We start from the raw sequence: 23,402 nt of genomic DNA, 5'->3' as shown, positions 1-23,402 counted from the left end.
CACTAGAAGCCACGAATCACTGAAGCGCAGCCAATGCATGCGCAAATCTCCTTGACGTCACCAGATGGCGCCACGTACCCACCAGCTACGCGCGCGCCTGCAGCATCGGGACCAATCAGCGCCTGCTCACCGGCGTAGGCGGGCTCCCGGTATTCCGCTAACGGTAAAAAGGTACACGGTAGGCTAAAGGTGTCTATTTGCGAGAACATCGTTGACGACTTCGAGAGCGGAATCCATCGTAACGCTGGCAAAATGCCGGTGCAAATGTAAACGAAGTGACGGTAGCGACTGCCGCAATAGCCGATAGATGCCTTCAACGTGCAGCTGGCGGTAGCTTTCTTTTCGGCTGCTGCTAGGCCACACTGCTGCCGCCAGAAATCAGAGTCTGCGGTGCGTCATGTGCATGTCATGTTTCACGTCATTTAGTCCTGTGTCGTCATAAGAGAATCCGAAGTTTGAATCAGAGCGGCGGGAAAAACTTTTTCAAATTCGAATCCAAATTTTTTAGGAATGCATCTTTTGCTGCCTGCCAAGTGGCAACAAAGCCATGAAATGCCGAACTATCGGATTTTGCTTTAAAAAAAATATTAATAAAGCTCTCCTCACTGTCCCTTTAAAGGTGCACTGAAGAGGAATCTGAACTTGTCTTTTTGCCGCGGGAACTCTATCTACACGTTCCGAGCTTTCTTAGAAACTGCGATTTATTGCCCTGTGTGGCTGATTTCCGTAATTAAATCGAATTAACGTCCGGCTCCCGCCTTTTTTTTTTGTAATTCTTCCTCGTACGGTGGGCGGAGTCGACCAACGTGTGGAGTGCCTTTCACCCAGTCCCATGGCGGCTTGCCGCTCAGCCATCGGCGGAGTAATATGTAGTAGTCCGTAGTAGCAAATAGTCCGCGCGTATTTTTAATTCTGCGGGCTTGTTTTGCAGCTATATTATCTGTGAATGAAACTATTTATTCATGGAAACCTAAAAAACAAAATAAAGCGAAAGCAAAGCCTCCACGGAGCGGGCTGAAAGGCACTTCACGTGTTGGTCGACTCCTCCCACCGTACGAGGGAGAATTAAAAAAAAAAGGCGGGAGCCGGACGTTAATTCAATTTAATTACGGAAATCTGCCACACAGGGCAATAAGTCGCAGTTTCTAAGAATGCTAGGAACGTGTAGATCAAGTTCCTGCGGCAAAAAGACAAGTTCAGAATCCTCTTCAGTGCACCTTTAAGTGTCCTCTCCAATTGTTCTTTGTCTCTTGTAGCTCAAATGAGGTGGCTTCTAGACTTTACCAGATATAAACTGTGTAGGTTGAAGTGCGTCCTCATGAAAATGCTGCAGGAGTCCACATGTGCAGTAACCCTGTCCGCTCCACTACTGTTCACTATGGTAGGGTCTAGAAGCTTCATTTCCATGCATGCGGCATCTTCTACACATTTTTCAATCACCTTTGTAGAAGTGCAGTAGGAGCACATGTTCCTGATTGCTTGTTCCTCTGGTGTGTTCTTCACTTTATCTAGTGCATTTTCCGATACTCCACTTTGCTGTTAACCTGCGAGTGCCAAGCCTAAATCAGTTGCAGTTCATAATGGCTGGCGTCACCTTTGGTGCATCTGATCAGCCAGAAGAAGCAATTACTATTGGGAAAACTGAAATTTGGAGCATTTGCACATCTCTAGTTAGCACTTGTTCGCTCTTTCAACTGAATAGTGTGTTCACATGCAAGTTTTTTTTTACTTTATTTGCCATGCGCTCTGCAAAAATCTGGCACTGTTGGGGCCTTTTCTTTTTACATTGGTCAACCACATATCTATGTTGTGTAACTTTTTTTTTTTCCTTTTTTGTCTGAAAATAAACTGCATCATCACTGTACAGAAGCCTGCAATGGTTCTTCTCAGAGTTTGGAAGACATGGAAGTAGGCATTGTTTGTTTATGTTCTTATATTGTAGTTCCTTTTCCTGGCATTGCTTTGCAGATGTCATCTTTGATCTTGATATAATTCAGCAGAAGATGTGGAGCACCAAGGAAATCTGATAATGTAAATTGGCTTTGATGCAGGGAAACAAGGGCACCTTGAAAGAATGTTAACTGTATTGAAATTGTCTAGAATTGCTATGTACTGTAAAATTGCGAAAAAAACTCTACGCATCTGCCGCTCATATTCTCCACTATGCAGTAAAGGAACAGTGTCGAGCGTAATCGAAATGTAGTTTCTGCAAACAAAACCTGCGCTTCACTATTGTTGCTTGGTGAGCTTTCTTTTATTACCACTCAATTTCTTCACAGCAGACATATGCTAAGATGAAGACGTCTGCTTAGCAATCTGGTGTTAACATTTCCATTTAACTTCTTAATTGTTGTAGGAAGGCTCTCATGGACCCGTACACCTCTGTGTTCATCTTCATGAAAAAAAAAAGAACTATGCTCTGAATGAAACATTGATGTTTCCATTGTGTGCTACTGTTTGCTCTGTTCTTGTCACGTAGAGCTTGTCATCACTTATCTGTAGTCACTATACAGCAGTGAAACATGCTTGGGGTTATGTTGGGCTTGTCTTTTCAACTTGTTGTGGCATCAAGTTATAGCTTATGCTTCCGTAGAACCATAGTTTCTAGTATTCTGAACTTCTTTTTAACTTCAAAGTTTCCGTGGAAGCTGTATAGCTTTCCTTTTTAGCCATATGGCTGCGACTGGGTGGATGCCAGTGAGTTTAATATATAGACATGGTGAATGCATGGAAGTGATGCCAAAGACTGGTGTTGTAACGCTTTTTTTTCTGTTTGGAACTTGGTTCTAGGTGAGTGCGCAACATTAAACCTTGCCGTGTATTTGAACTATTGTGTTGTAGTATAAAAGGAGAACTAAACATTTATGTATATCTCAAAAAAATAGCAACCCCTCTGGCTGTATTGAACTTTAGAACTTAGCTTAAAACTAAAAACACAGTTATAGGCACGTGGTGCTCAACATGATGATGCACGATTTAGTGGGAAAGCACTTATACAGTCAGCCGCCGCGGTGGCTCAGTGGCTATGGTGCTCGGCTGCTGGCCCGAAAGACGCGGGTTCGATCCCGGCCGCGGCAGCTGAATTTCTTTGGAGGAGAAATTCGAGGCCCGTGTACTGTGCGATGTCAGTGCACGTTAAAGAACCCCAGGTGGTCGAAATTTCCGGAGCCCTCCACTACGGCGTCTCTCATAGCCTTAGTCGCTTTGGGACGTTAAACACCATAAACCAAACCAAACTTATACAGTCACCAACACTGTCAAAGTATCATGTCGCCATATATACGTTCACCGTATTATCTTGTGCCGTTGCCTAGCAACCAGAGTTGCTCGGGTAAATTCGGAGCAGCGTCGCGCCAGCTGCACACGAGGTTTCTTGGGAAGGGCGGCATGGGCCACACAATCCCTACCGGTGGCTGTGATAGAAACAGGTACGTACCTGCCAGTGCAATGGCGCATCTCTTAACCACTGCACTGATAGTGGTATGAGGACTCGCCGCCATCTATGAATGTTAAGTAGAGAATGACCAATTCTGCATATATGGGCATTAACCCACTAAAGATATCATGTCGTACCTTTAAGGCAGAGCTTAAGTGTCCCCTCCAAATGAAGAATGAACACCTGCTTTCGCACGTCTACTTGGTTTAACTATGTTAAATGCCTACCAATTTTAATCGTAGTTAAGGGCCGTTGGGGGAGGGAAGGGGTGGGGGACAACTTGAAACTTGATGGTTGGTTCGGCACAGTTCTCAGGACAGTGCTGTTTGCCATAGAATTGAGCTCTCGTCGATTATGTGCAATTGACAGCACTGTTACTGCAGGAGAGGTGTGTTTCTGATGCAATTCATTTATAGTGCCTATTGTAAGTGGTGCTTCATTGAAAAAATATTTCAGATCACAGTGAATGACACAGGAACTCCAGAATAACTTCCAAATATGTTTCTTTATAATGCTGGCGTGCAAACTGGCCAAAGCTATTAAAATTTGATTTTCAGTAAGTACAAAAGCAGGGTGTTGAACCTCCTATGGAATGCTTGGGGAAGGAAACTAGAGAATTGTAAGTAAAACAAAACGTTCTACAGAATTAATCCTAGAGATAGAATTGATCAGTATAGCCACCACTTGCAAAGGCGCTCTCATTCATGGGTTGCACTAAGTTGAAAATTTCACCTGAAGTGTACACGGCCTTTCAGGAGTATAATGTAGTACCATTTACTTTGAAGGTTCCAAGAACACTTCTTGAACGTAGTAAATAAACCTGCCTAGGCATTAGATCACATAGCAGTGAATGTCTATGCCAAATATAGCTGCTGTGCATGCAACAGACAACCTACAAGTTTGCTCCAGAAGTTTCTTGTCATTTCCTGCATGTTTTCAAAGTGTTGCTTTTTTTTTGCACTACTCTCTCATCATTCCCATTGCTATTGTATCAAGGGTGGGTAGGTGGCAGCTATTAGCCATTTTTCTTCAGTATCACAAACAGCAAATGCCAACATGACCAGAGCAGTGCAAAGAAAACGGACTGCTTGATTACACTGCACCATGTAATGTGGTCATGCAAAATGAGTAACAAAATGAAATTCATAATTGACACATGACTGACAACTAAGGTGGATAGTCGTCTGTTTTTGCGATGAAGCATCCCAGTTTGTTTTTTTCGGTCATTTTTATATTTTTTTTGGGGGGGGGGGGAGGGGATGGCGTGTAGACGTTTTATAATTCGATCTTCGGATAATTGGGCAATATTTTCTGGCCCCTTGAAGTCCGAATTAGGCTTTACTGCACACACTGGCGTCGGAACGGCGAGACTGATTCTGAAAAGAAATATGGTAGGGTTTCAACATAGTTAAACTGAGTAGGCCGTGCAAAAGGGGGAGTGAGACGGGGGAGGAGACCAAGGGAGGGAGGGCGAGGGGGGTCCACGCGTTGACGAAGCAGCTGTGCAAGGCCTCCGCTGCTGGAGCTCCCATCCATCAGAGGTTGAGGCTTCACACATTTGCCTCGGCTTTTTCAGCTTTGCTATTGAAGTAGCCCTTTCGCGTTAAAAAGAATTAGCAGTGAAGCTACGGCGAATCGCCGTATCACTTGTCATGCCGAGGACGTTTTTCCCATGGTGGGATAGAGAGAAATTACACAGCACTATCATTTTCAAAGAGCTAGACTTCCTCCAGCGGGTAGATTCTCATTCAGTTAAGCCATCAGCTGGCGCCGGTTACAAACTTACATATTTGTGTCTTATGTACCCAGGGAAATTTTTTGAAAAATTCTCTAACTGCCAATTTGTCCTGATGCACCCCGGGAGGGACGACACATATCGAAAGACCAATATGGAAGGCCTTACTACTGAGCTTCGACCCGTAGACTCAACTACAACTCGTCCAACCCAGTCAAAAAAAAAAAAAAACCATTGGAACCAGTTGGACATTCCAGTTGGAACTCAATGGACATTCCCATTGCTCAAGTGGTTCCAGTTGTGTTTTTAGCCCCCGACTAATTGGATCCAACTGGACGAGCCAATTGGACCCATTAGGCCAGGCAGTTATTTGACCCAGAAAATATTCACAAAATATGTTACGTTCATTGAGAAAGGTAGCTAAATGTTTGAATAATATGCTCTAGGATCTTGGATGAATATTTCTACAATTTAACACATTGTAATGTGCAAAAGGAAAACTGATTTATTAGGACTGCAGGGAGAGACTCTGCCTAGTGCCAATCAAGATTTTTCTACGGAATTGAAATTAACATGCTTTTATGGAAATCAAAGCCAAGAGACACACATGCATCACACACAAGCAACACTGCACATTCAGGCACTATAGTAGCATACATTAGCTCAATATGTACATCCAGAGAACACACTTCTGCTCCAACTTATATACCCAATTTATTAGGCTCTCATGCTGGGACCGGTGGCGCTTGCCCACCCAGTAAAAAAAAAAAACCGTTGGAACCAGTTGGATTTCCAATGGGTTTCAATTGGTTCCAATTGGACGAGTTCAGTTTCCAATTGGTTCCAATTGGAATGGTGTTCCAATTGGATGGTCCAAATGGACTATCCAATTGGACCATTTGGGTTTCTTACCCATTGCATCCAATTGGTCCGCCCAACTGCACCTAATTTATCCAATGAATGTTTGCATGTTTGACGAAAAAGGTAGAACTAATATGGTACTTACAATAAGAGCTATCAGCAGCTTAGCCAAATAAATTGTACTCTTCACCTACACCACCACTGGAGCTGAAATTAAATTAAATATCTGCGCTCAGTGAACTGGCGCGCTGTGTACCGATGCAGCCGCCGAGAGTGACCTTTCAGCCGTCGTCTAGGCGGATAGCCCTCTCTATATATATAGCTAGCCTCTTTCTGTTGGACATTAAAAGTTTTCTTATCCTATACCTATCCCACCAAGCTTCTAAAAGCAATTCTCAAGCTAAAAAGGTAATGGAATTTCTGCTTAAGAGATAATTTCGAAATAGTAATTCGAGGTGTGACACATATTGAATTTAAAAAAAACTGCCACAAATGCGCCTCGCTTCGTTCCAAAGAGAACGCTCCATCAAAGGACCGTGGAACCAACGCTGAACAAGCCAGTTCTAGTATACGTTGCGTGGAACCACGGGTTTCCTTCCTCCATGCGTGGAAACAAAGTTTATAGTATATCGTCGCGGTTGCATATGGCTTGTCGCTCACCCCAGTTTTGGCTCAAGACATTACTTTTGAAGCAGATATTCACTACTTGGCAATGAAACGCTAAGGTAAGAGACAGACATCAGAGATAGACATCGTGTAAATGCACTAAGCATCCAGTGCTTTAAAACACATGAAATATGGTAACGTGATTATGCAGACATTTTCATAAGGAAACTAGAAAAAATTGCCGTAATATGGCGTTTGAACTTTGACTCCGGGCATGCAGTACTCGGGGCAGTTGATATACTGCAGCTATCACGGTCGTGCTGAACGAGTCAGATACGCCAAATCACGCCTCTCTCTTCTTTTCCTTTTACGCTCAATATACGCATGCGCACTTGAAATGAATCCGCTTCATGACTGCGTGGCAAAGGACGGAGGAAGCGGGCGAACCGGGATTTCGTCGGTGGCGCCACCGATGCGTCATGAAATGGGGCGTGTGGGGCGCGCTAAACGGGTGGATTGTTCGTGCTCAAATTTAGCACAGAAATTTCTTTGAGTCACTTACCTGAATCGATCAAAAGAAGTCGCATTATCGCATCGTCTGCGGTGACTATGAAGGAATTAAATTAACCCGTTCGGTCAGCGATCTCACCGTTGGCGCCATCTCCTTTGCCGACCGCGGAGATTATATATATGCAGGGGGGTGTTCGAGATGTTTGCACCAGACTTGAAATTTAGTGGAGTTTTGGCCAAACTATGTTTATTGTGATCATCGATAAAGCAGTTAAAAAGCGTCTTCAAACCTTTTGCAAAACAACCCGACCCCCTCCCTTGCCGAATCTCCACGGCCGACAAAGGAGAAGGCGACCGGTGCGATCACTGACAGAGCTGCCTTCGTCGTCGCCGCAGATGTTGTGAATATCCAACTTCTTCTGATCGAATCAGGTAAGTACTCCAAACGAACGTGGTACAAAACAATTCTGCCGACCAAATGCCATTTCTGTGCGAAATTTGAGCTCGAACAATGCGCCCGTTTAGCTGGGAGAAGCATTATACGGCGCGCGTTTATTTGCGCAACGCGTTGTAGATAGCATGGAACTACGGTGGTGGATGCGTCAGGGGCAAAACGTTTGTCAGGGGATCATAGACCGGCGAGTGTGATTTGGTGTGTTCTTGTTTTGTGTTTAGTCGCCGTTTTTTTTTAAAGCTATATGTATTTTTTCCTCTAAAACTATATGTCTTCATGTATGTGACCATTATGTGACCAGGGTTGCCAGATTGGGCTATTAATAGCCAAATTGGGCTACTTGTTGTCCGAGTTGGCGTCAGAAATTTCGTTTTGGCTATGTGGCTACTTTTGGGCTACATCTTTTTCATGGGTGAAAAAAAAATTAAAGTAGTTATAATGTGCTCTGTTACAAATATACAGTGACAGAAATAAAAGGCATGCTGGAATCAAAATGCACGCTATAGAAGGTTAAAGAAATTGAGCGCGTCTGCTACAAAATGACAATTTGTAAACCCTGTGTTCGAGAAAACTTGTATTTCAGGCGGTCAAGGATCATGGCCTTTCGATTTCTCTTATAAAGAGTTGACACTACGTGAAAGTTGCCCCCGCGGAAACACTTCACGCCCTATAGATTCCACTTAATCCATGCCACCCGCGCGCGCGCGCGCGCCATTGAATATAGACTGTTGCCGTCTGCACATGTGAGCGTTCTCCCATTGACGGTGCACCTCTGGTGGCCATGACAACCATGGTACCAGAATAGAGAGAAAACATTAAGAGAACTTAAGTCTCCCTACGTGGTTTTTTGTTTTGTTTATGGGGTTTAACGTCCCAAAGCGACTAAGGCTATGAGAGACGCCGTAGTGGAGGGCTCCGGAAATTTCGACCGCCTCGGGGTTCTTTAACGTGCGCTGACATCGCACAGTACACGGGCCTCTAGAATTTCTCCTCCAAAGAAATTCAACCGCCGCGACCGGGATCGAACCCGCGTCTTTCGGGTCAGCAGGCGAGCACCATAACCACTGAGCCACCGCGGCGCTCCCGACGTAGTGCGAATGCGTAAGCATTAAATGCTACTATTTCGCTTCTGTTGCCTGGTTTCGTGATCCTCACGTGTTAACCGTTAACCATAGACGTGGCCTAGTGGTTTGGGCGTCCGCTTCGGCTGCGGTAGGCGGCTGTTTGGAAACCCACCGCCAGGCATGTTCTTTTCTTGTATTGTTCATTCTGGTTCTGCCGACACATTCTGCTCAAGATTCGCGCATGAGGCAAGTAATGCTTACGCATTAATAAGGTCTTTTTCTGTTTCTCCCTATTCTCGTGCTGGACACGGCAAGCGCGCCACTCGCAAGAGCCTACGCTTTTTCTGCAGCCTCAAGCGGCACACGTGCAGCCCTCGAGATTCATTGGAAGCGACGCGAGAGCGCCGTGTCCGTGGCGTAATCTGCGTGCATTCATGCGGAGCCGTGGAGCCATCCTTCGGCGCGGCGCGGAACGCACTGTAACTATAGTGCCTAGAATATACTGGCCAGTATATTCTAGGCACAATAACTGTAACTAACGAAGGCGGCGGAAGTTAGTGGCATGACATGGCATTAGATCCGTCGCTACGAGAACTTTCAGAATGGGCAAGTGGGCGATGTACATCCGGAACTACAAAAAGAAATGAAAAAAGGAGCCGGAATTCAAGGGTAATTGTTTTTCTCATTATTGTGAAGGTGCTGTTAGACTGAATATAAAATCGACATAGATTATCATCGAATGGCATATATCCTTGATTTATTCTGAGCTCATGCATATCGTAGAATGTAGCTTCCAGAAGGCGCTGCTCGATGCTATGAGGTGACGCTCTCAGTGAGAACCTTCCTCTTAAAGCATGCAATTGAAAGTGAGGCTGCGTATGTATACAGTAAGGTATTTTCACTGTCGACGTGTCTAATCTGCGCGCGAACATTTAAAAGGTGAAATATTCCTAAACTAGATATAGCGCCGCCGTTCTTTTCCGCGTGCAGACTGGCTGGCGTCACCCGCCTCAGGTGATATGGCCTACTGCCGCGCCTGCAAAGTGGAACTGCAGCCCCATCTTTAGAACCTGGTTTAGCGCACCTGTTAGCCGCACTGTTTAGCGCGCATGACGGATGCAAAACGTAACAACGGAAAGAACACGCCATGCGCACCCCCTCAGACATCATCTGCGGGAAAGAAATCTAATATGTAAATATTCTTGCCGAAAATTAATTCAATATGCTTAAGAAATGTCGTCAAAAAAGCAAATTTTTTTTTGGCTACTTTTGGGCTACGCAAAAATTTCGCTGTTGGCTATGTTTGGGCTACTACGGAGGCCAATTTGGCTACCTGAGGTCGGAGCCATCTGGCAACCCTGTATGTGACCTTCCTACCACTGTAGTACATCCACGGCCGCTTGATGGAAAGTGCAAAGCGACCTGCCGCTTTGCATCAAGCGGCCGTGGTACATCTAGCTACTACTACCTTGTGAGTATATTTCAAACTGGCTACTTTTGAAACCTGTCTGGCGATGAAAAGTAGCCGCACGGCTACTTTGAACTTTTATTCCGGCACATTTACTAGCCATTTTTTAAACTCGCAGCATCCTCGCCGGCAGGGTCGGTGCCCATCCATCGAGGCACCCCTACGCACGGCTAGCGTGGCTATGTATAGCTTACATGCGCGCGCGGCGCGACGCTAAGAAGATGTCATATCTCCAGGGAAAAGACTTCACTATAGGCCAAGGAGCCATGACAGAGCACTGCTTCCAGCTCTTGAGGCAAATGGCAATACAGCTCCTGCATGTGGCTTCCAAATTCCTTGCACTTCGGAGGCTGCATGCCATCAGTCCTGATGACAAATAAAGCGCGAAGAGCCGTGAAAGCATACTGAAGCTGCCGCTGCCTCCATGGCCGCTGCATTTTTTATGGATGGTCCTCCATCGAGCCGGAGTCAGAAATGCGGCAACTGCGATTTGACCACACATCATACAATAAGCGTGAACTTGATCACACATCATGCTTGAGTTTATGGCCTTTTCCGTCACTTTGAGTTTCCAACTGTGATGCAGAGTGCGTGTTCTGTGATAACTTGGTAAAAAAAAAAAGTGCGCAACAAAATGAGCCTCGACTGCCTTACAGCGTGAATCAAGTTAGATCTACGGCTTCAAAGCTAAAACAGCTTCAATGTCCTACTAGGTTGCTTATCTATTTCAAACCTACCTGTGCCTTGAAGACCAAGAAAAAGGGCTAAAATTTTGTGCTTTTTATTCTGTTTCTTGCGTTGATTTAAAATGTTAACAGTTATTGTTCTTTGATAACAGTAATTTTCCTAATATCGCTTCAGTTATACTTGGCAAATATACTCGTGTACAAATTTGGCGCTAGATTGAATGACATGGCTACTTTTGGCTACTTTCAGCTCAAGTTTTGGCTCCTTTTAAAATGTTCCCAACGGCAATCCTGCCAGTTAGTATCACTCGCTGTAGTTCGTAATTATACAGCGGAAAAAGTATTTGCAGATGTGCGGTTGGTAGTGAGACACTGTTGTTTAAAATTAGTTCTTTTATGACTTCTGGTACAGGCGAAGTTTCGCTCAGGGAAGAAACAGCCAGCTGTCAACACGTAAGTGAGCGCCGATGTTTCATGATATTTGTTCATCTTGGGGGACGCCAAGCATCGAGAGCGATTTCGCATACTTCGTACATGGTTTTTTTTTTTTTTGCGGCGATAGCTGTGTGGGGGACTTTCTAAGGATAATTTGGCTGTCAGCGTTGTAGTGTGTTGTATTTGAAAACTGCCGCGTTACTGCGGGGTAGGCCGGGGAGTTGGCTCCCTCGAGAATGCGAGTTGGAGAAAAATTTTACCCCCCCCCCCCCCCCCCCCCCCCCCCCCAAAAAAAAAAACACAGCCCGGCGTTCCTGCAGCAAGTTAAAAGAGGGTACCTCAACCTGTGGGGTCATGTGCAGGTTGGCGTGGCCCATGGGATGCCTAAGAAAACTGGTCACGGAGAAAGGAAAGGCGCAGTAAAAGTGTCTCACTTTCCACTGGACGCCTTAACTCGCTCAACTGCGCCTTGATGGGAAAGATGAAAAAGGTAGTGAAGGAATGGCATGGTATGATATGTGGAGTTTAACGACGCCTGACCGCGGCGGCCGCGTTTCGATGGAGGCGAAACGCAAAAGGCGCCCGCATGCTGTGCTATGCCAGTGCACGTTAAGGACCCCAGGTAGTCGAAATTATTCTGGAGCCCTCCGCTACGGCACCTCTTTCTCTCTTTCTTCTTTCACTCCCACCTTCCCTCACGGCGCGGTTGAAGTGTGCACCAAGTAGTGAAAGTTACTGCGCCATTTCCTTTCCTAAAAAAATTTTAACCACCCGAAGCTGCGCTTTGACTCTGAGGAACTCTGTAATGGAGGGCTCTAGATTAATTAAGCCTGCCTTGAGTTCTTTCACGTGCTTTCACATCGTGTTTTTGCATTTCGCTACCATTGAAACGAGGCCGCCGCGGCCAGGGTTTGGTCAGCAGCACAACGCCATTGCTACTGAGCATGGGGTGCCATGGAGCGCACGCTGTCATGGTGTAAAGAGGAATAGGGAAGCGCGAAGGCGGTACAGAAAGCTCTCACTTTGCTCCCTAGGACGGTGAAATTTGAGTTTTTTGAATGCATAATCAGTGGGGAAAGGAGGTGCTTTGGCCTCCTCATTTCTGTACGTATTATAGTCATCGTTTACGTGGATAGTGTAAGCTGTTGCTGTAGCCGGCGCTGTAAATAAAACCCTTAAAGCTTATGAAGCACACGTATGTCTAGCCAGTTGGGTTTCCAAAAAATAAAATTTCCATGCAGCTTTACTGTCTTTGTGTACTGCTTAATTTTGAGGTTTTCTTGCAAGGTAGACATGCTGTGGTGGCATCATGCAGAAGTACTGTAAGCAGGGTTGAAGAAGCTGACATTAAGTGATTAGGTCATATCACGGCAGTTGTAGCTGAGAGCTGATTGAATATGTGATCAGTCATGTTGCCTGGTGTTGACTGTCATTTTCAGGTAAGGTTTAATACGTGAATGCTATAAAAAAATGCTAATAGGTTGTGCTCCACGTGGGTGTGTTAAATTTTCTAAAAAGTCTGTGAAGAAGGAACACTTGCAGATCTCGAGGCAGGGTGGCTGCTTGAAGTCACACTTTCTCGAGTAAGGTAGCAAAATGCATGTTTCAGCATGCATTTCCAAACCTATTAGAGATGCTTTAATTTGAAGAATGGTAGAGAAGTCAGCCAGAGGTCCAAGAGAAGAGATGGAGACTTCCTATGCTGCCCGGGCATCATGTGCACCTTTCTGCATGTGTGCTTCATTTTGGCACTGCAATGGTTGCCTGTGGTTTGAGCATCTGCCTTGTATGCAAAAGATGCAAGGTGTGAGCCCCAGTGCCACCGGGTACCATTGTTTTTCCAATGAATACATGCTTACCTCTAGCCTGGTGCTTGGAAAATTGGCTTTTTGACCCTATTTCATGCTGACTAGACACAGCAGCCATGGAGTTACTCTTGCCGAGCTACACTTGCGCTATTAAAACCTGATCATCATCGTCATTTCATCAGTGCTATGCTTTCCCTCATTCTTGTCTTTTTGTTTCTTAGCACCCTTCCTAAGTTTTGGTTAGGCGACTGGTAATTTGTTCAGGGTTAACCTCCTTGCGTTTCCTTTTCTGTTTTTTTCTCTCTCTTTGGCTATGAGAGGCTGACTTTCTGGAACATGCCAGGCTCATCATGCTTTAATTACTGCCCTTCTGTCCTTGCACATGCTGCTTGACTGCTACCTTACTTGAAGGCTTCACTGGATGATGTCAGGTGTTTCATTTACATTTATACTGCTTGCACGCTTGTGAAGCCATGAACTAACCTTGGAGCTAGAACATGTAATTTGATATTGAATTACCAACTGTTCTAAATAAATTAATGTGTATTTTACTCACTGGCCTGTATGAACACCAGCTTTCTGTTTCCCATTGCCGTGCAGAGTGAAGAAACTTTCTCTCTGGAGTTTTAAAACAGAAATGATGATGTTGCATGCAGCATTGCACAGTTAAACTCGGAGAGAAAGTAAAGAATTTGGTATGACTATCTTGACGTCACCTGTAAACTTTTTTTTTTTGCTATGAAAGGCAATTTTATATGTGCTTAAAAAAGTTTTCACCCTTTGACTTACTAATTGAAGCTCAAGCAATGTTTCCTTTTGGACACTGAAAGAAGATAGAAGAGAAAAAAAAACTGTTGTTCATGTAATCTTTTTGGAAGGCCAGTGGGAGGCTTTTCATTTAGTACACTGTGCCTGAGCAATTCAGTATATTTATTTTGGCTGTAGCGAGGCCCAGCCCATGTGGTTAGCCTGACTGAGTCATCATCTGGGTCCAACTTCAGTTCCCTACTTCAGCTCATCACTCTTTTCAGTGGTGGCAGCTACGTTTGTGTAATTTTTTTCTGAGATGGATTGCATGCTTGTATCCATTTTTTCTAAATGTCTCATTAGTGTGTCGTTCTTGGACCAAGATGCAAGCCAATATTGTAAAGGCACGAGAGATGAGTGAAGTGCATTGATCTACGCCTTTGACAAATGACTTGACCCGGTAAAACTTTGAAGGCAATATTTCATTTATGTGTCCAGGGAATTGAATACATGGGGTGTGGATATAGGTTAGTGGTAAGAGAGACATAATTTAGTCTGCTTTGAAAGGACCTGCATTTGCTAACTGATTGATAGGATCTGGTATCGTGTAAAAAAGTGATGTCTGGCAAAAGTAGATACAGTGTCTGGGATCCAAACTGCAAAATGAAAGATGAGTTGCCATTGATATTACAAGGTAAATAGATGCAGTGAATTGCATTTCTTCTTTGCATTGAAATGTTGTACCTAAATTTAAGAAAGGAAAATCCTGTCAGATACATCTACATGAAAATATATCAGATATCAGATGCAGTGTAGTGGGGCCCTTGTTATCAGTGTTTATTAATATTAATATTCAGGGTGTAAAAATTGGGCGAAATTGGGCACTGTATATGGATCTGAGAATCAGGTACAGGTCAGGTTTTTTTAGAGACCGTCACACACTCTGGGAGGAGGAGGCACTCTTTAATGAGCACTCTAGAGGTTAGCCTGGTAATCTGCTTGACAGACTACTCCGAATCAAGGCGATAATGATGAAAAAGCGCGCTCACACAAAATTCTCCTGCACGCACTGGTGCACCAAAAGAGCATGTGAGCGGTGGACAAATTGCTTTCCAGTACACTGTATTAGCGGAAGCGCATGCAGACTGCAAGGGTCCGGCAGTTTTAATGCAGTTCAATGCATATTGCAGTTTTAATGCTCACCTTACCTTTGGCACTGGCACAACTGCGCTTCTTGTAACAGTGTTTGTCAGGGATGCTTTTAATGCTTCATGCAGGCATTTATCGCAGGCATGTCGTGATTCGGTGGTTGAAAAATAACCATGAAGCGAAGCGAGGACCAGAGCAGGCACACGAGCCCACATTCTGAGAGTGGTTGCATTGGTGACAAAGCAGAGCATGTGAGCTGCCAAAGACCAACTCTTTTTGCATGATGCATGCCTATGATAAATCCCTGAATTAAGCATTAAAAGTACCCACCATGAGCACTGATGGAAGAAATGCGAGTTAGACCATGCTGGTGATAAGGCGAGCATCAAAACTGTAGAATGGGTCCGGCACACCCTGGCTGTCTGCATGCACTTTCGTTGCTAAAGCGTGCTGGGAAGTAGTTTGTCCACCGCTGTCATACTCCATTTTACTTATGGGGCACCTATACATACGCGCATAGGGTTATCACAGGGTGTGTATTAGACCCATGTCATTTTGAAATCTTAAGAGGGTTTTCGTTGCATATAACGCCAAAGCTGGGTCCAATTATGTTTTTCAGGGTGAGGGTATACTCATGACAGAGACCTTATGCAGTCTTCGCAGTGCTGCTAAATATTGTAAGATAACTGCAGCTGTGGAACAAGTCACTTGCTCAAGGTTTTCACATACACCATATGCTGAGCACAGTGGATTGCTGAAGTGTCTGATTTTGTATTGGAAGTAGTTCATGTAAGCTACATTGAGGTGAATTCAGTGGAAGCAGGTGCATTCATGCTCACCTTGGTTACACAGCATGCGGAAATCACAGATGGGGTCAGTTTGTTGAAGGGGACAATATTGATTGTCTGGGTCATACATACCACAAACTGCACTGTGAGCACCAAGCTACAGCAGCCGCTAGTCTTGTTCCAAGAGAAAGGAATGGAGATTGCTTTGGATGGACCTCCCTGTGTTGCTCTCTCTGTGCCATCTGTGTGGTTGATGCCGCAGTGAGCAGGAAACCACAATGCCGCAGTGAGCAGGAAACCACTGCAGCACTATGTTGTGTAGCCCACTGGCTTCAGTGTTTAGGCTGTTGATATCAGTGATAAGCCTGGATGTTTGATGACCTCACTGATTGCAGTGCAGCTCGAGAATCCTTGAAGATAAGCTGTGCTGTGGGTGGTTGCTTCAGAATATATTAAAAAGCTCCTCGAAGAGGGTGCAGTACTGTGGAAGCAGCTGATGTTCTTTGGCTGAGCCTTACCGAGATTGTGGTGTGCATGAATGGTATCGAGATAACAGTGCGTGACGAAGCTATCGGTGTAAATATGGTAGGGCTCAGTGTAGCATCTAGAGATGTGCTCAAGATTAAAGTATGTTAGTGCTATCCTGAGGGGGGTTGGCTTTGTTTTTGTGCCAGAAATTGTAGTAACGATCTATGGTGAAAATTTTCATGGTGGTAACGAAGATGTTGTAGTGCATTGTTAGTGCGACAGGAGGAGGTCAGGCACTTTATATACAGAACGTACTACTAGCTGGTGTCCAGGTTCACAAGCCACAAACCACACTGCGGCATGAAGCAGCTTCTATGTGTTCACAGGCAAGGAGAGGCGTGTCTGTTCTCTGCCAGTACTCGCAGTAGAGGTGTTTTAAGAAGTCCAAGACAGGTTCTCAAAGCTTTAGCTTGCAGTCTTTCCAGCAGCTTGATGTTGGCTTGCAAAATACGCTGAAGAGCAAGGAGCCTGTACGATACAAGGCCTTCGCGCAGCGGTCTATGCAGTTGTAGTATAGATTCAGTGGTGCATCCACCTGTAGCAGTGGAGAGCATCCGGAAGATGGAGGCAAGTGAGCAAAGCTTGGTCTTTGCATTTCAAGTTTCTTCAGGTTAATCCCACCGACGTGTTTTGTTTGAGGACCTAAGGGACTGCACTTCAGGAAACAAGCTACATGTAATTGCTTAAACTCATGTGATGAGTGCTTGCTTATGTTGCATAGACATTTAGCTTGCATTAGTAATTTTTAACAGTGTATATATATAACGTTGTTCCATGGCTCGGTTTTGAACAAGAACTTTTCAAGCTTTTTATACGGTCAATTAAGAGGGGACACGGCTTTGAAATCCCCCCAAAAATGGTCCAAAAATTGATTTTTTTTAATAGTTATTGTAATCACTTGCATGCCTTGTTTCTTAAACTGTCCTGAAGTTTCATTGCTGAAATCGATCGGGAAGTACTAAAAAAAAATTGTTTCATGAATTGTTTCCTGGCGGTGGCTATGCATTGCAGGGAAACACTTGAACAGAAGGCATATTTCTCATGGTTTTCTGTCTTTCTGTCTAGATATTCTCCTTACGGAGCAAGTTTCTTCACGACTTTTTGATCTGTTTTGACCCCGTCCGTTTTGTTGCACCTTTAGGGCCATGTGCAGGTCAAGGCATTTTTTGTTTTTCAAAATTTAAGAATTTTAAATTTCTCGACCATAGTGCAGGTCAAGACATGTTTTCAAATGTAAGAATTTTAAATTCTTTGTATTAAATTTTTTTCTCACTCTAGATATTGCAATGGACATTGGACCACAAAAATTCAAACCGAAAATTTCTGCTTTGCAAAAAAAATGTTTAAGAATGTCTTGACCTGTAGCATGCCAGTACGAATACAATGAACATGGAACCATCACACCACATATTTTAAACTCTCCAGCCTTTTTACAAGATTCAGAGGCAATATATAGATTAGAAAGCAATTTTAACAGTGATATTTTGTGAGAGTGGTCATATATATATATATATATATATATATATACATATTTCTAATATGCTCAATTTCATGTAAATACATCAAGAAATAAAAAGTCTTGCTGAAAGCTGCATCCCCCCTTAAGCCACATACACAGGATGGGCTTAAAAGAAGTTTTTTTGATCACTGATCAATGGAAATGCCTTTTAAGATTGGTGTAAGATGTTTGTTAGTGTCCACACTGTAAGTACACCTCTTTAAAGTCTTCAGGCCACAGGATTTGCTTCTGTCCGTGTAGTGGAGCACTCATGACAGCTGTCGATCTGTAAATTTATGTGAGGCGAGAAGAACCGTTGTCTTTCAAGGCCTCTTTGGTCATTTGTGGTGCCGTGAGTGCTCCAATATGTGGCTCAAAACAGACCATGGAGGCCGAAGACTTTTGCCAAGATTGTACCTCTAACTTATTTTTTATTTCAGTTATTTAATTTCTCAGTGCCTCAAATGCTCTTGTGAAGGGGGGTTACATGATGGGTAGAGATTTTGAATTATACATGGGTTGTTCAATGAAGCACTTGGAATGGATGACAGTAGCAACAGGGAGGTCATTCCTGCCCTTGGATGTTCGTGCAAAAAAGGAAGACAGACCAGCGAACGGGCTGTAGGTGAATGTACAGTTTTGCTGTGGTTGAAGTGGCAAGAGTGGCAGTGTGCTGGTGAAATAACGGCTGTGAGGGAATTCATGGTAGACTTTGTGGAAGAGGGAGAGGCAGGCAACTTTGCATTGGATGTAAGTTTGAGGAGGTTAGCTTGTGCTTTATGTTGAGTTATAATTGATGTATATGAGTGATCAGAAAAAAAAAATTAAATGCACAGCGCAGGTTTGAACTAATCTGACTAATCGACAGGGTTGTGACGTCACAACCACATGACATCGCGCACGTAATTCAAACACCCCACTGCGATCACGCTCCTGAGTGAACGTCCTGGGTGGATGAAGTGCGCTCGCTCACCATCTGGAAGTGAGTGGCCGACGCCGCTCTCAGCAGTCCTGAAAGTGCTTCAGCACATTCTTCCTGAACATGGAAAGCGCATGCCGTGATCTGCGATGAGTGATAAGCTGGCCATCCATTGACAGCCATTTCAGACGGAGCTTCTATACAAGAATGGAAGGGAAGAGAGGCGCCGACTGCGGGGGGGGGGCTTGAGTCCTCCAGCAACCCCCCCAGGAGCCTGAGCGATGGGGTCAATAAATAGCATATGCAAAATAATGGTAGTACATATATTTACACATCTTGTTAATTTTCTGGAGGATAACAACTTCTCTCTAACAGAGCATGGCTTTCGAAAGTTCTTCTCATGTGACATTCAACTACTTACCTTCATTTACGACTTGCACTTCTATTTAGACTCTGCTTTTTCATCTAACTGCATATTTCTTGACTTTGCTGAAGCATTCGATAAAGTTAACTCACTTCTATTACATAAACTAAGTGTGCTGAACTATGACCCTGCAGTTCTTAACTGAATCCGTGGATATCCTTCTTCTCGTGTTGAATTTGTCGGCATTAATGACTCTGATTCCTCTACTGGTGCCACTTGTTTCTGGGGTTCCTCAAGGATCAGTACTGGGCCTCCTTACCTTTTTTTAATCTCCTATATTGCTGTGAACTGCCATTACCCTCTGTAATGTACTCTGTATCCTGAGAGTAAAATAAATAAATAAACATCTCCTGCCAAGGAGCATGCCCGGAGGAGGGGGGGGGGGGGGGGGGGGGGGAGGGCGAATGAAAAAGAGAGAATGTGCTAACGCACGCCCCCCCCCCCCCCCCCCCTTCCGGCAGAATGAAAACCCAGCACCTATCGAAGGGAAAGAAGTGAATCGCATATTTCAAGGTAGACTTTTATTTTTATCATTTTGCTGCCCATTGAAATGAGCGGCGGATGCTCACTTGGGCACGGTCAACGCACACGCTTCATTCGTTCAAAACACGGTTGGGAGCGCTGGAATATGGTAGCGCATGAGCGCAGTCACGTGTTTTTTTTTTTTTCATATTTCGTGGGCTTTCTTCAAATGCCGGAAAAAAGTACCACGTAGGAGATACGTTGCTGCAAAAAACTGGATCGGTTGTTTCGAAACTCCTTCCGCAACTTAACGAAACGCAAGTGATCCTAAAGTGAATGTTAATATTTTGCATAATTAATCTAAGGGAATCAACTAATTCATCATCATCATCATCAGCCTCACTACGCCCACTGCAGGGCAAAGGCCTCTTCTATGTCTCTCCAATTAACCCTGTCCTTTGTCAGTTGCGGCCACCTATCCCTGCAAACTTTTATTGCGAAGCAATACTACTTTAGCTACCACCTCAGCCCGTTCCAGCGCGAGGCGGTGGTAGGCACCACTTGACCTTTGGCATGACGTCAAATCATCTGTGTAAAAACGGGGGCCCCATCTCGCACCGTCGCAGCGCGAGGCTGGTAGGCACCAACGGCGGCCTAACTCCCGCTGCTCCTCTCACCAGGGGCGCCGCGCGCGGAGTGACGTCATACCATCTGTGTAAAAAAAACGGGCCCCCATCTCGCGCCGTCGCAGTTCGAGGCTGGTAGGCACTAACGGCGGCCTAACTCCCGCTCCTCTCACCAGGGGCGCTGTGCGCGGAGTGACGTCATACCATCTGTGTAAAAAAAAACGGGCCCCCATCTTGCGCCGTCGCAGCGCGAGGCTGGTAGGCACCAACGCCGGTTCGCTCCTCTCGTCAAGCCTGTCAGATGCCGCCTCAAGCAAGCAAGACACTTCGGCAGAATGCAAAGAGGAAGCATCAGCGAGCTACGGAGACGGCAGAAGAACGAGAACAACTTTCCAGGCGGCGTGCTCACTATGCAGCCCGACGAAAACGGTCAACGTCTATGCATCATTATCCGTGTCAGTACATGGGAAACCAATAAAATAGCAGAACCCATCGTATTGCTTCGCAATTACCAGGCTTAACCTGTGTGTGTGTGTGTGTGGGGGGGGGGGGTGCGTGCGTGCGCGTGCGTGCGCGCGCGCAGAGGAAGGGAATGGAAAGAAGACAAGGAAATGGAAAGAAGGGCTCTATGTCATACATGATGGAGGCCAACAGTCCCCAAAACCAAGGAGCATAGGGGATGTCTTATTTTCTTTTTTTTAATCTGCAGTTTTCATCAATGGGAGATCAATAAAAGCAGATGAAAAAACAACCAAATGCCGCCGGTGGGATCCGAACCCACTGCCTCTGAATTTCACGTCCGGTGCTCTTGTGCTCTACCAACTGTGCTACGGCGCTCATACGAGGTTAGAAAAACGGGTAGGCAGCAATGTGCGCCCTCTCTTTGCACCGCGGTCCTACTGGTCGTATTTCTTCTGACGTGGTGCAGGCAGCTCTAAAAAGCTGTAGGCCTGTCTACCACTTTGACAGCGGCTGCCGTCCAAAACCAAGACCAAAACCAAGGACCAAATGGTCCTGCCCTGCTCACTGCATGTAGCAGCCACGGTGGCAGCTTATGAGTGGTTGGCACCCATCGTATCGGACGGTGTCGGAGTGCCTAGTGCCGAGCTGCAATACCAGCAAGCTCGTTGTGGCATCCGTGGCCCAGGCTACCCGGCTGCCGGAGCCGCAACTGCCAGAGTCGAAGCAGAGCCAGCAGAGAAAATATGCACAGGAAAAACTCGGGCTACTCACAACTCCGCAGGCGTTAGTCCTCGCGCTCCCTTGATGCGAACCACGTGGTTCTTGTACTAAAGCTTTTGGGAAAAACTTGAAAAACAAAGTGTGCTGGGCATGTCGAAAAGTTCAAACATGCTGCAGCGGAATCCTCGCACTCAAGAAAGCGTGCTGCAGGCCCTAGAGAACCAGAAATCACGCTAGGCGTAGCACTTGTCAGGTCCAGACAAAGAGCGTTCCTTGAAATGAACAGACCATCATACGGTGTTCCAAGAGCAGGCCGCACGTTGGGTGCGTGATGTGGTGTTTAGATAGGGGGAAGGATACGTTTTCCCCACTTATTCGCGGCTGACAGTCCAAACCGCCGACCCCACCCTGTGGTCACAAGCGCTAGCGACCGCAGCGGGCCGTCTTCTATGGAAGCAAAGGAACAACCGGCTGACAGTTAATACCGCTGACGCGACCACGTGGTTGCGAGAGCTACTGAGCGCACGCCTACCACGGCGGGCTGTGCTTTATGGGAACAAAGGAGCAACACATAGTGACACAAAAAATTGACGATTAGGTACTGTCTGATACGAAATTTTCGCGCAGCTTGATCTTGCCATATATTGAGACAGAAAACTAGGACGATGTTTAAACTATCCCTAAGGGTATAATGTGACGCACTGCCGCTTTGTCGCACAAGGCCTCGAAGCTATCGCACTGAATGAACGCTCCTCAGTGGTGTAGAGCAGCGCTTGCAATCCTTACCCGATTGCATTGTCCTCTCCCACGTTTGCTGCTCCTTGCGAGAACGCATTGCAGCGTGCCTGTCTCATTGCTCCGAGGAGGAACGCTGAAGCCACAAAAGACGCGCCTTCATTTGGAACGGGCCACGAGATGTGTGGCCTGCACATTGCGCGTGCCCGTTCCCATGGTAAATGGTGTGGACTCCACAAACGGCCCCCATAGACTCTCGTGTATGTGCTGGTTGAGGGGTCGACTACAGATTCATGGCTGACTCAAGTTACGACTAGTAGTTCTGTGGTAGGACTTACGCTGGTTCGAACATATTCAGCCACGCACCTCTGCGATTATTAAGGGACCCACTGTCTTTGCGCAAGGAATTGCCTCACTTTGGCAAAGCAGTGAGTCATTTTTCACAAACTCTCCGAAATAAATTCATGGAGCGTGGATGCTCGGCGGTCAGCGGAATCTGGCCCCAGGAACTGCATGGGAGATTAGTTGGTAAGCCGTCTTTTTAGTGGCGCCACCAGCGTCAGCACGCATGCGCATGCGCGGTGGCGCGGGCAACCGGCGATGGAGCAGACGGGCAGTCAAGGAAGAACGAAATCAGGAGATGGTCGGCTGCGCCTATGAGCGTGTGGCGTCTTTGTTAGCGTGCAGATGCCATGTTTTTGCGTCTGTCTCGGTCTTCGACGCGGAACTCGTGCGGTTTCTGACGACGGCAAGATGAGAAATTTTCTTTTGCTCAAGTACTGTGCATTTCAATGAGTTTATGCTGACCATGCCGGCCGGTGCCTTCAGTTACGCAGTTTGTGAAGAGGCGCTCGTGCTTCGTGGCCTGACTGCTGTTCTGGCACGGTTTGTGGCACCCCTGCTGTTTCCAACAGTGGCAAGGTGAGAACTTTTAGTTTTTGCCAAACTACGCTGCATTTCAATCAGTTTCGCTGAGCACGCTGGCAGGCGCAATATGGCGCAGTTGTGAAAGGCACGCCTTTCACAACTGAAAGGCGAAGGGCGTTAGCGAAGGGCGTGCCCATGCCTTGTGCGCTTTGCCTAGCGGTTAGTCTAGCATGGTTGCGCGTTGAGTTTTATGGGGACGCGCAATTTTTTATGCCCCCAACAATACACAACTTCTTTCGAGTGATATTTGTTGACGGTGGGGTAAAGTATGCGGTCAGCTTAAAAAAAAAAAAAAAGGGCAAACGTTTTGAAAACCAGCGTTCTCGTGTTGTTAGTACGGGCGCGAATATTCAA

General features: G+C 45.7%; 1 protein-coding gene across 17 annotated transcripts in view; it reads left to right on the top strand.

Moving 5' to 3' along the window:
• Nucleotides 1-7,171: 7,171 nt before the first annotated feature.
• The window catches only part of LOC149351471 (uncharacterized), a 28,753-nt gene continuing 12,522 nt past the window's right edge, over nucleotides 7,172-23,402 (top strand). The window contains exons 1-4 of one of the 17 annotated variants that reach the window (XM_089580795.1): nucleotides 7,174-7,580; nucleotides 11,233-11,273; nucleotides 15,101-15,210; nucleotides 22,950-23,042. The gene's annotated coding sequence lies outside the window, so the exon portion shown is untranslated. The other 16 variants (XM_089580789.1, XM_089580792.1, XM_089580798.1 and 13 more) reach the window with 16 other exon arrangements.

Source organism: Amblyomma mixtum, chromosome 3, assembly GCF_055824585.1.
Source record: "Amblyomma mixtum isolate Tamu chromosome 3, ASM5582458v1, whole genome shotgun sequence".
Lineage (NCBI taxonomy): Eukaryota > Metazoa > Arthropoda > Arachnida > Ixodida > Ixodidae > Amblyomma > Amblyomma mixtum.
The sequence above is the reverse complement of the archived record's forward strand: the minus strand, read 5'-3'. Positions and strand labels throughout refer to the sequence as shown.